This window comes from Tachyglossus aculeatus, chromosome 3 (genome assembly GCF_015852505.1).
Source record: "Tachyglossus aculeatus isolate mTacAcu1 chromosome 3, mTacAcu1.pri, whole genome shotgun sequence".
Classification (NCBI taxonomy): domain Eukaryota; kingdom Metazoa; phylum Chordata; class Mammalia; order Monotremata; family Tachyglossidae; genus Tachyglossus; species Tachyglossus aculeatus.
The window spans coordinates 94761830-94774375 of NC_052068.1; positions in this window are offsets into that span (position 1 = coordinate 94761830).

Genomic DNA, 12546 nt, shown 5'->3' on the forward strand with positions numbered 1-12546 from the left:
ACATCCTCCCCCGGGCCTGGAATGCCCTCCCTCTGCCCATCCGCCAAGCTAGCTCTCTTCCTCCCTTCAAAGCCCTACTGAGAGCTCACCTCCTCCAGAAGGCCTTCCCAGACTGAGCCTCCTCCTTCCTGTCCCCCTCCTCCCCCTCCTCATCCCCCCTGCCTTACCTCCTTCCCCTCCCCACAGCACCTGTATATATGCATATGTGTTTGTACATATTTATTACTCTATTCATTTTACTTGTACATATTTATTCTATTTATTTTATTTTGTTAATACGTTTTGTTTTGTTGTCTGTCTCCCCCTTCTAGACTGTGAGCCCGCTGTTGGGTAGGGACCATCAATATATGTTGCTAACTTGTACTTCCCAAGCGCTTAGTACAGTGCTCTGCACACAGTAAGTGCTCAATAAATACAACTGAATGAAATGAATGAAAGGTTGGATGCAGTCCCTGTTCCACATTGGACTCAACAGTCTTAATCCCCAATTTACAGGTGAGTTAACAGAGGCACAGAAGTTAATTGCCTTGCCCAAGGTCATACAGCAGACAAGTGGTGGAGATAGGATTAGAATCTAGGTCCTTCAGATTCCCAGGTCCATGTTGTATCCATTAGACCACACTGCTTCACTTTGGAAAGGAAAGCTCCCCAGAAGAAAGTGTATCAACAGGTGTCTCTGACCTGTTCCTTTATCAGACAGGTTCTTTCTGCTCAAAGCTGTGATGTTGCCAGAAAAACCAGTTAAGACCCTACGGAAGGCAGCTACGGAGATTGGGTGTAGAACACTGTCCTCGCAAGAATGATGAGAATCAGTTGGAAGAAGTGGTACTGTACATAAAAACTCAGTATAGTGCTCTGCACACAGTAAGCGCCCAGTGAATACCTCCGATTAATTGAGTGATTGGTTGAGTGATCGGAGAAGAGAGGGAAGCAGAGTTATACATAGGAGGTGGTTAGTTTTTGTACAAAGTTCCTCACCGAGGAAGTGAGAAGGAAGAAAGGGATTTGGTAGAATGTGTAAAGACAAAAGCAGCAGGATTTGATGAGAAAGAATGTAAATAAAGGATGTAGTCTATTGTCTATTTCTGTGGCATTATTTCTAAGCATATATCCCCAAACATCTTTTACTCATTGCATCGATTTTATTTAGGTTCTTTCATATCTCCTAAGAATAGGCTTTCATCTAAAGATCAAAGTTAATTTTCATTATTATTATCCTCCTTTTCTTATCTGAGCAGTATGAGGCAGTGACAGAAGTATTTACTTATCAAAGGTCAAACAAAATGAATGTCAAAGCAGCTCCTCATGAACTTTTGTGCTAAAGATGAAACTCCTCCATACAGAACCAAATTTTCTCATTGTGTAAATATCTAACCCAGGACTCCTCTTATAGTGACATGTCCTGAAGGCATAAGTCCTTGATTCAATCAATCATTTATTGAGAGCTTACTGTGTGCAGAGCACTCTACTAAGTTCTTGGGAGAATACAGCTCAACAGTATAGCAGACATAGTCCCTGCCCGCAATGAGCGTATAATCTAGAGAGGGAGACAGACAATATAAAGGAATAAATAAATTACAGATATTTACATAAGTGCTGTGAGGCTGGTGGTGGGGGGAAAGTGGGGTAAATATAGAGAACAAGTCAGGATGACATAGAAGTGAGAGGAGGAAAGGAAATTGAGAGTTTAGTTGGGGAAGACCTGGAAGAGATGTACAAACTTCAACAAAGATTTCAAGGTGGGGAGAGTAATTGCCTTTCATCTATGAAGTGGGAAAGTGTTCCAGGACAGAGGCAGAATGAGGATGAGAGATTGGCAGCAAGATTGACAATTAGAGAAGCAGTATGGCTCAGTGGAAAGAACACAGGCTTTGGACTCAGAGGTCATGGGTTCAAATCCTGGCTCCACCAATTGTCAGCTGTGTGACTTTGGGCAAGTCACTTAACTTCTCTGGGCCTCAGTTACCACATCTGTAAAATGGGGATTAAGACTGTGAGCCCCCTGTGGGACAACCTGATCACCTTGTAACCTCTCCAGCGCTAAGAACAGTGCTTTGCACACAGTAAGCGCTTAATTCCATCAAAAAAATTCCATCTCTTGTTCCTTCCCTCCTTCTCTCCCTTTATGTAACCCCATAGTGGATTTCTTCCAGGGAATCACTGCTAGAGGAGAAGGGACCAGATGTTGTTCTCACTTTCCTGAACTCTTTACTGCTTCAACCTCTCTCAAACTGAAGCTATGCTCTTTGACAGTGTTGGCAGGATATAGCAAAGTTGCTCTGGTCAGGAGCAAAGGCAGGTCAATTGAGCTCTCCAGAGACAGGGTGCACCTCTGTTGCTTCAGTCAATTAGTTAATGTATTTATTGAGCAATTAGTTAATGGTTTTTATTGTGCAGAGTGTTGTACTAAAAGCTTGGAAGAGTGCAATAAAACAGAGTTGGTAAACATGTTACCTGCCCATAATGACCATCCAGCCTCATAAGCCCTCAGTATAAATGCAATTGAATGAATGAATGAACTATTACTAATGCTGCTGGTAGGTTAGGCACTTGTTAAGGTTTTTTAGCTGTTGATAATGCCACAGGTGAACATAGGAGCTTATCAGAATTGAGCAGAATGGCATTACATAGTCTATTTAGGATCTCCCACTCAGTTTAGGCTGGTTTCCTATTTTGACAGCCACCTTCAAAAACAAGTGAGGAAAAAAAAGAAAGCAAAAGATTCCTTAATGCTTTCAACTTTTTAGAAAATAAGTTGTTTTGCTTCACTATAGTTTGAAAATATGTCATTCTGGGAGATTGATCCAATGCTGGTATAAAAAATATGTTCTGAAATCTCTTTTAGAAAGATTTATATTATTAACCTCAGGCTATTTTAAGTCCCCGTCGATCTTTATGAAAACAGCCAAGAGATCCATTTGTTTTCTGAACAGTAGAAAGTCTCTGTTACCTTTTGTCAACCAGGATTGAACAAATGACTCTGGGTCACTGTGATTCAGTAGGAAACCACGCAGGGTCCCACCCTTACCTTGGAATGAACAGATACCCAAGTGACTATCTTCTGAAGAGAGTTAGCTATGATAACTCAGGGCAGAGACATTCAACTCAATATTGCTGGAGAAAACCTTCACTATAAAACATTCCATTCAGACACTGATAATTGAATTCTCACTTCTTTGGGGGACCAGAGACCAGGAGCCTACTGAAAACTACAAGGTTTACTTTATTTTATTTTTATATTTTTATTATCATAGTGTTTAAGTGCTTATTTATGTGCCAGCCACTGTACTAAGTTCTAGGGTAAATACAGGTTAATCAGGTTGGACACAAGTTTGTCCCATTACTTCTAACTCTATTCTTCACTTAGAGCCCATTCTTTAGCTCTTTGATTCTTATGCACTCACTGTGGATGATGATGATGGCATTTATTAAGTGCTTACTATGTGCATTGTACTGCTCTAAGCACTGGGGAGGTTACAAGGTGATCAGGTTGTCCCACAGAGGGTTCACAGTCTTAATCCCCATTTTACAGATGAGGTAACTGAGGCGCAGAGAAGTTAAAGTGACTGGCTCAAAGTCACACAGCTGACAATTGGCAGAGCCGGGATTTGAACCCATGACCTCCGACTCCAAAGCCCGGGCTCTTTCCACTGAGCCACGCTGCTTTTCTAAGATACAGATACAAAGCCAATGTGGATACAGAGCCAATGATTTTCCATTAACTTTAAAGAGATGTTTCATCTTTCAGAAACATTTCATTGTTTGGAACTCTTCTCTAAATAACTTGAAAATAGCTATTTCTTTCCCCATAGGGCAAAAACCCCCCAAAACACTCCTCACTGGCTTCAAGACTCTCTAACAGATTTTCCTATCTTCCATACTGGCTATTTTCCAGCTTGCATCATCATCATCATCATCATCAATCGTATTTATTGAGCGCTTACTATGTGCAGAGCACTGTACTAAGCACTTGGGAAGTACAAATTGGCAACATATAGAGACAGTCCCTACCCAACAGTGGGCTCACAGTCTAAAAAACTCTTTGCTCTTCCCAAAGTCCCCTTATAATTATCTTGCTCTTGGTCTCTTTCTTCTTACTCCATTGCTCATGCTTTTTCCCACTCTGGAATTTACCCCTCACATCTCTAAATCAATCATTCCACCACTTTCTCCATCTTTAAAACCCTCCTAAAACCCCACCCCCTAGAGAACCCCAAGTAGGACAGGGGCCATGACTGATCTGACTGAATTTTATCTATCACTTTGTTTAACACAGCCTTGGCACATAGTAAATGATTAGCAAATGCCACAATTAATCAGTGGTATTTACTGAGTGCCTATTGTGTGCAGAACACTGTTCTAAATCATGAGAGAGCAAACTACAGAAGCAGTGGTAGAAACTAGATAATTCACAATGTATAGTTTCTTCAACCAAGCAGCGAGCCCTAGTTCTTTATGTTTTTAATAAGGAAGCAACGTGGCTTAGTGGAAAGCGCATGGGTTTGGGAGTCAGAGATTGTGGGTTCTAATTTCAGCTCCAGTACTTATCAGCTGTGACTTTGGGCAAGTCACTTAACTTCTCTGTGCCTCAGTTACCTCATCTGTGAAATGGGGATTAAGACTGTGAGCCCCACGTGGGAAAACCTGATTACCTTGTATCTATCCCAATGACTACAACAGTGTTTGGCACATAGTAAGCTCTTAACAAATTCATTCATTTATTCATTGTCATATTTATTGAGCATTTACTGTGTGCAGAGCACTGTACTAAGTGCTTGGGAAGTACAAGCTGGCAACATATAGAGATGGTCCCTACCCAACAGCGGGCTCACAGTCTAGAAGGGGGAGACAGACAACAAAACAAAACATATTAACAAAATAAAATAAATAGAATAAATATGTGCAAATAAAATAGAATAATAAATATGTACAAACATATATACATATACACAGGTGCTGTGGGGAGGGGAAGGAGGTAAGGCGGGGGGATGGGGAGGGGGAGAGGAAGGAGGAGGCTCAGTCTGGGAAGGCCTCCTGGAGGAGGTGAGGCTCTCAGTAGGGCTTTGAAGGGAGGAAGAGAGCTAGCTTGGCGGATGTTGGGAGGGAGGGCATTCCAGGCCACGGGGAGGACGTGGGCCGGGGGTCGATGGTGGAACAGGCGAGAATGAGGCACAGTGAGGAGGTTAGTGGCAGAGGAGTGGAGGGTGCGGGGTGGGCTATAGAAGGAAGAAGGGAGGTGAGGTAGGAGGGGGCGAGGTGATGGAAAGCCTTGAAGCTGAGAGTGAGGAGTTTTTGCCTGATGCATAGGTTGACTGGTAGACACTGGAGATTTTTGAGGAGGGGAGTAACATGCCCAGAGCATTTCTGCACCAAGACGATACGGGCAGTGGTGTAAAGTATGGATTGAAGTGGGGAGAGACAGGAGGATGGGAGATCAGAGAGGAGGCTGATGCAGTAATCCAGTCGGGATAGGATGAGAGATTGAACGAGCAGGGTAGTGGTTTGGGTGGAGAGGAAAGGGTGGATCTTGGCAATGTTGCGGAGGTGAGACCTGCAGGTTTTGGTGATGGATTGGATGTGAGGGGTGAACGAGAGAGCGGAGTCGAGGATGACACCAAATTTGCAGGCTTGTGAGACGGGAAGGATGGTAGTGTCGTCAATAGTGATGGGAAAGTCAGGGAAACAAATGGGAAACAATGGGAAACAAATACCATCATTATTATTATTATTCCCATTCTCAGTTTATGATTTACGCATTCAGAGGAATATAAAACCATTCACTGAATATTCAGTTATTTCATCTTGATATACTAATACAATTTCTTATTTCCTTGCTCTTCTTTCTGTTCCTGCTGCTTTTTTTTTCAGTACTGTGCCTCTCACCATAGATTGGAAGTTTCTTGAGGTAGTAAGTGTAAGAAATATGCCTTATTTCTTTTTTACTCTCCCAAGTGCTTATTACAGTGTTTCGTTGTCAGTAGGCACTCAACACATTGTAATCACCACTGCCCTTTGGCCACTCCATCTAATGGTGAGCCATGAGTAGGCTGCCTTTACTCACTTACCACTCCAAGCCAACCATGGTTTCCTAATGATAATAATGATGATGATAATAACAACAACAATATAATATAATAATAATGATCATCTTGGCATTCAAGGGCTTACTGTGGTAAACACTGTTTTAAGAACTGGGAAGAGACAAGACACAATCCTGGTATCATAAGTAGAAAGAAAATAGGCATTGAACCCCCATTTTGTACATAAGGATACTGAAGGAGAGAAAATGTAAATGACTTGTACCAGGTACATACAGCATGCCAGTGGCAGAGCTGCTGTACTCAAGTCTTTTGATTCCTAGGTCCATGTTTCTTCCACTAGGCCGCACTGATTCCCACATGTCAAATAATCAATCAATCATATTTATTTAGTACTTACTATAACAATAATAGTAATAGTAATGATGGGATTTGTTAAATGCTTACTATGTTCTAAGCACTGGGGTAGATAATAATAATAATAATAATAATAATAGTAATGATAATAGTGGTATTTGTTAAGTGCTTACTATATGCCAAGCACTGTTCTAAGTGCTGGGGTAGATACAAGGTAATCAGGTTGTCCCACATGGGGGTTCACAGTCTTAATCCCCATTTTACAGATGAGAGAACTGAGGCACAGAGAAGTTAAGTGACTGCCCAAGGTCACACAGCATACAAGTGGGGGAGCCAGGATTAGAACCCATGACCTCTGACTCCCAAGCCCGGGCTCTTTCCACGAAGCCACGCTGCTTCTATGATACAAGGTAATCAGGTAGTCCCACGTGAGGTTTACAGTCTTAATCCCAATTTTATAGATGAGGTAACTGAAGCACAGAGTAGTTAAATGACTTGCCCAAAGTCATACAGCTGATAAGGGGCAGAGCTGGGATTAGAACCCATGACTTCTGACTCCCATGCCCGTACTTTTTCCACTAAGCCACACTGCTTCTCTTGTACTGTGTTCAGAGTATTCTACTAAGTATTTGGTTTTGTTGGTCAGAGTACTGACAAACACAAATCAGTGATTTCACATAGAATTTGTTACTACTGCAATTCACGCAGGAGGAAATTATTAGCAAGCTGAAGAAGGGTTTATACTTGGGAGAAACAATTCCTTCCCACGGGACTTTATATTAGTCAGGGAGGCAGATAATGAAATGAATATCAGATATAGGGAGCAACAGATTATAAGGATCTGTGCATAAAGTGCTCTGAATGTAAGGTAGGATGAGAAATGATCCTAAAACTCAAGTTCATATGTGTCACAGAAGTGAAAGAGGAGACACAATTTTATTAGGGCCTTGAGCCCTGTGTGGGATAGGAACTGTGTCCAACCTAATTGCCTTGTGTCACCTTTAGTAGATTGAGTACAATTCAGGTCATGTAGTAACGTTTAACATGTACCAAATCCATTACTATTATTGTCATTAGGGATGCAGCATGGTCTAGTGGAAAGAAAATGGGTCTAGAAGCCAGAGGGCCTGGGTTCTAATCCCAACTCTGCCACATGCCGGCTGTATGACCTTGGGAAAGTCACTTAACTTCTCCATGTCTTAGTTGCCTCATTTGTAAAATGGGGTTAAGACTATGAGCCCCATTTTGGACATGGACTGTGTCCAAAGTGATTAGCTTGTAACTACCCCATCGCTTACTACAGTGCCTGGCACATAATAAGCACTTAACAATTACCATTAAAAGGCTATCATGATTAGGAATCTCATCTGATAGATATGAAGAGTTAGAAAGTTCCAAGCAGATGGTAAGAAGGAACAAGGGGTCAACAGCAAGAAAGACCACATTGAGGAACTGTAACTTTTTTTTCTTTTTTTAATGGTGTTTATTAAGCGCTTACTATGTGCAAAGTACTGTTCTAAGCTCGGGAGAGGTTACAAGGTGATCAGGTTGTCCCATGGGGGCTCACAGTCTTAATCCCCATTTTACAGATGAGGTAACTGAGGCACAGAGAAGTTAAGTGACTTGCCCAAAGTCACACAGCTGAAAATTGGCAGAGCCGAGATTTGAACCCCTGACCTCTGACTCCAAAGTCCGTGCTCTTCCCATTGAGCCACGCTGCTTCTCTAGCCATGCTGCTTCTCTTAGTTTTCCGTACTGGAGGAGCGAAGTGTGCTGGCTAGGTTATAGTAGGGGATGACAGGATAGATAGGAGGTAGAGAGCTAATTGAGTGCTTTCAAGGAGATGGTAAGGAGTTTTTCTGATGCAGAGATGGATGGGAAACTATTGAAAGTTTTTGAGGAATGGGGACATTGCATGAAGCATTTTTTTTAGAAAAATGATCCAGGCAGCCCATTGAAGTACGGACTAGAGACTAGACTGTCTCCCCCTTCTCGACTTTGAGCACATTGTTGGGTAGGGTCTGTCTCTATATGTTGCCAAATTGTTTTTTCCAAGCACTTAGTACAGTGCTCTGCACACAATAAGTGCTCAAAAAATACAGCTGAATGAATGAATGGTGAGAGGAAAGGCTGGAGGCAGGGAGTTCAGCAAGGAGACTGGTGCCATGGTTGAAATGGGATTTGACAAGTGCTTGGTCCAGTGTGGTTGGAGTTTGGATAGAGAGGAAGCACAGATTAGAGATATTGTGAAGGGAGAACTGACAGGATTTGGTGCCTGGCTGACATTTGTATGGGTTAAGGGAGAGAGAGAGATAAGTCATGGAAAATGCCAAAGTTGCAGGTTTATGAGACAAAGGAGGTGCTGATGTTTTCAACAGTGATTGGAAAGTTGTGTGGAGGAGAGGATTTAGGTGGGAAGATGAGGTGTTCAGTTTTGAGGTTCTGGTGGGACATCCAAGTAGATGTATCCTGAAGACAGAGAAAATTCGACATTGCAGAGGGAGAGGAAGAAGTCATGACCTGAGAGGTAAATTTGGGAATCATTTACGTAGAGGTGGTAGTTAAAGCTGTGGAAGCAAATTAGTTCTCCAAATGAATGGGTTTAAGTAACAGAGTTTTCTGGAGAGGAAGTGCTCAAAAAATATCATTGATTATCAGTTCATGGAGATTCCTAATGAGGGAATAGAGGAAACAGTAGGGGTGTAGAACTAAGAGTTAAGAATTTTTTATAGTACCCTTAAATATTAGAATCAGTGTCAAGGAGGACAGTCATTTATTCATTGTCATATTTATTGAGCACTTACTGTGTGCAGAGCACTGTACTAAGCGCTTGGAAAGTACAATTTGGCAACCTATTAGAGACAGTTCCTACCCAACAGTGGGCTCACAGTCTAGAAGACTCACAATCTAGAACCATCACATGACTGCTCAGCAGCCAGTGGAAAAAGAATCTGAGACTTGACAATCGGTGTGACCCAGAATTAGCATTTATTTATTCATCTGTTCTTGACCTTCTTAAAAAGAAGTGTAGCATAGTGGAAAGATCACAGGCCTGTGAGTCAGAGGACCTGGGTTCTAATGCCAGCTCCAATTGCCTGCTGTGTGACCTTGGGAAAGTCACTTCAGTTCTCTGTGCCTCTGTTCCATCATCTGCTAAATAGGAATTCGGTACCTATTCTCCCTCCTGTGGCCCCCATGTGGGACTTACTTATCTTGTATCTACCACAGTGCTTGTCACATAGTGAGTGTCTAACACATATTATCATTATTATTATTGTCAATAATAATAATAAACTGAGTCAGCCTTGTAGATCTGACTTTCAGATCTAGGAAAAAATTGGGATCAAAATAATAAAATTGGTGAGAAACTTTCTGAAATTTTTCACTTCTCCAAAGTCATCATTCACAAGCTGGAACTCTGGGGAAGAGGTAACTATCCCAAAGCTCTTCAAGCCTAGAAATGTTTACTTCTCTTTGGCAAATGCTTATTTTCTCCAAATATTAGCAATTGCAGATGTGTTGGATTTAGGCAGTGAAGTCTCTGACCTTAAGCAGACTTTACTGTCCTGGAACAGCTAGCTACTCAGCAAACACTGAAAACTGGTCTGAACCTCGCCTCCCCCAGTGATGCCACATGAATGTATTCAGCTCCCTCTCGCTGATTTTATTTTCTTTTATCTGCCTGAAAACACTATGGAGTTCAGTTTCCCTGCAAATATTTTGAAATGACTATTTACTGCAACATATTTCAACACAACCTTAACTGCTAATTGAAGTCTGTGTGCAAGGCAGAGAATGGTATGCACCGATGAGAACCTTTCCTGCAATATTGGCCCGAATCTGCTCTTTGCCCCACTCATTCTTGACACTGCACCTCTTCTGAGCCCCATCATTTGTTTGCTTCAGAGATATGTCCTCTGTTCACTTGCCACATGCCAAAAACTCCGATTGAAAATTAAGTATTACCCTTGCTGTGGAGCAAGTCGATTACTTTCAATAGAGTCAGGGAAACGTTGTTGACATTTTTTACTCCCCGTTCCTGCATGGCAATAAGAGATGATGGCTGATTTATCAAAGAGAGTGTAGCCATCAAGCATGAGCAAGACAGAGAGGGAAAGTTCACGTTGCACAAAATGAGCTGCTAATTTCTTTTCCATTTCACTGACAATGTGCTCTCTGATATTGGAGCAGCTGTGATGAGAACAATGGATGTTCCCAACCTGTGCTCCATTTAACTCCGGCAACTCTACAAGGTCAAACAGACACACACTCACACAAAGAGAGCAGGGCTTTTTTCTTCCTTCCTGTGCTTTTTTTTCCCCCTTCAAAAGAGAGCTGGGCGAGTGATGAAGCCATTCTAAAACCTCGTTTGGTTTCTCAAAGAACTTCAGGTTCATAGCCACTGCAAAAATTGGCAAAGGATTTTGTGCCTTTCTTCAGTCATTGTTTCAACAGAATATGGAACTTTGACACACAGATCATTTATCTTCTAACTTGTTGCTAGGGAAGTATGTGAATGGGTGAGTTCTGTTTCTGTGTATTAATTTATGCTGACAAAATGTATTCAAACACTGACTCGGTATGGACATTAAATTTAAAAAATCCCTTTTTTGCAATTAACAGTGGACAGGAGTGAGTCTTCTGTTAATATGCTGCACTGCCCTCCAGAACATTCGTTATTTCCACTGGATTTATAACTACCTCAACTTATCTGACTTGCCCCATGCATGCCTGCATCAAATAAGGTGGTATTTTTGAAGAGCTTACTAAGAGCTTACTTACTAAGTAAGTAAGAGCTTACTTACTAAGAGCCAAGCATTGTACTAAATGCTAAGGATGACAGAAGATAATCAGATTGGACATTGTCTCAGCAAGGTTGGTGGCACTTTGAGTTGGGAGCTGATGTTAAACTCTTAGATTCCAAAATCATCGTCCTTGGATTCTTGGTTTTGAAAGAATCCTTAAGGTCAAATGCTTCCGTTCAATAAGGGATAATTCTATTTGAATGAAGGGGATAAAAGCTACTATCTTGAATGTTGCAATCATCAAAATGCTTCAGATAAAACCTGGGAATAGTGTCTCCTTTGAACCAGGCAGAAAAGTGCATTTATTTTCAGATAAAGTTCACAATTTGTGTATGAATTTTCTCAAAAAGCCCAGTAAATACAATTTAAAATTAGGAACTGTATTTTATGGACAACTTGCCCTTTAAATAAATTGCAGAACCCAGAGAGAGAAAGGTTTAAAGCAACTTAAGAAAGAATTATATTCTTTGAACATAATGCACAAATAATATTGTCTTATATTTGTTCTATTCTTTGTTCTGTTCCTATCCCCTGGAAAGAGTAAAGAGCCAACAAATTCCAAGTATGTGCAACATAGTCAAAGCAAGGTTAAGTGTGCTATATGCATTTGTTTAGATTCCATTTTCAGACAACAAATCTCTGAGCCTGGTTGCTTGTCCCTACTCTCAAGACAAATGGGTGAAAAATTCTCTCTTCTTACCTCTCAAATATGCTTAATACTGGAGGGAAGAATTGCTTTCCTGAAGCTAGAACACTCCAGGACAACTGACCACACATAATTTTTACATCCCTTTCCAAGGAGCATCAATCCTTTCAATCAATCAACAATTGTATTTATTGAGCTTTTACTGTGCACAGACCATGTGGAGCTAAGTTGCTGGGAAGTACAATACAGCCCAGTACAACAGAGTTGGTAGATGTCATCCCTGCCCACCAGGAGTTTACAGTTTAGAGATGGAGACAGATTTTTCTCTACAGAAAAGTTTCCTCTCCAGAAACCACTGCTTGACTGGAAGAACGTGTTTTTGGAAGGACCCTGTTGGCTCACTCCAGCCAAAAGACTCTTGAAACCAGGTTAGGATTCTTGTAACCCAGTTTGGACTTTGGAGCAATGCTATGCTGCAGGGATTCTACGTCTGGAGTATGAGCCAGTGGGGAGGAGTTATTTTTCTCCACAAAAATCCATTTAGAGGGTTTACAATAACAAACTTCTTTCCTCCTTGTGAGATGAGTAATTAGGCATGGTGGTATTTTCAATGACATGTCCAAAAGAGGAATCTGCAATGCTTCTTTACCCAACATTTTTTTTTATTAACTTCAATGTGAAATTTTACTGTTGCTGTCAT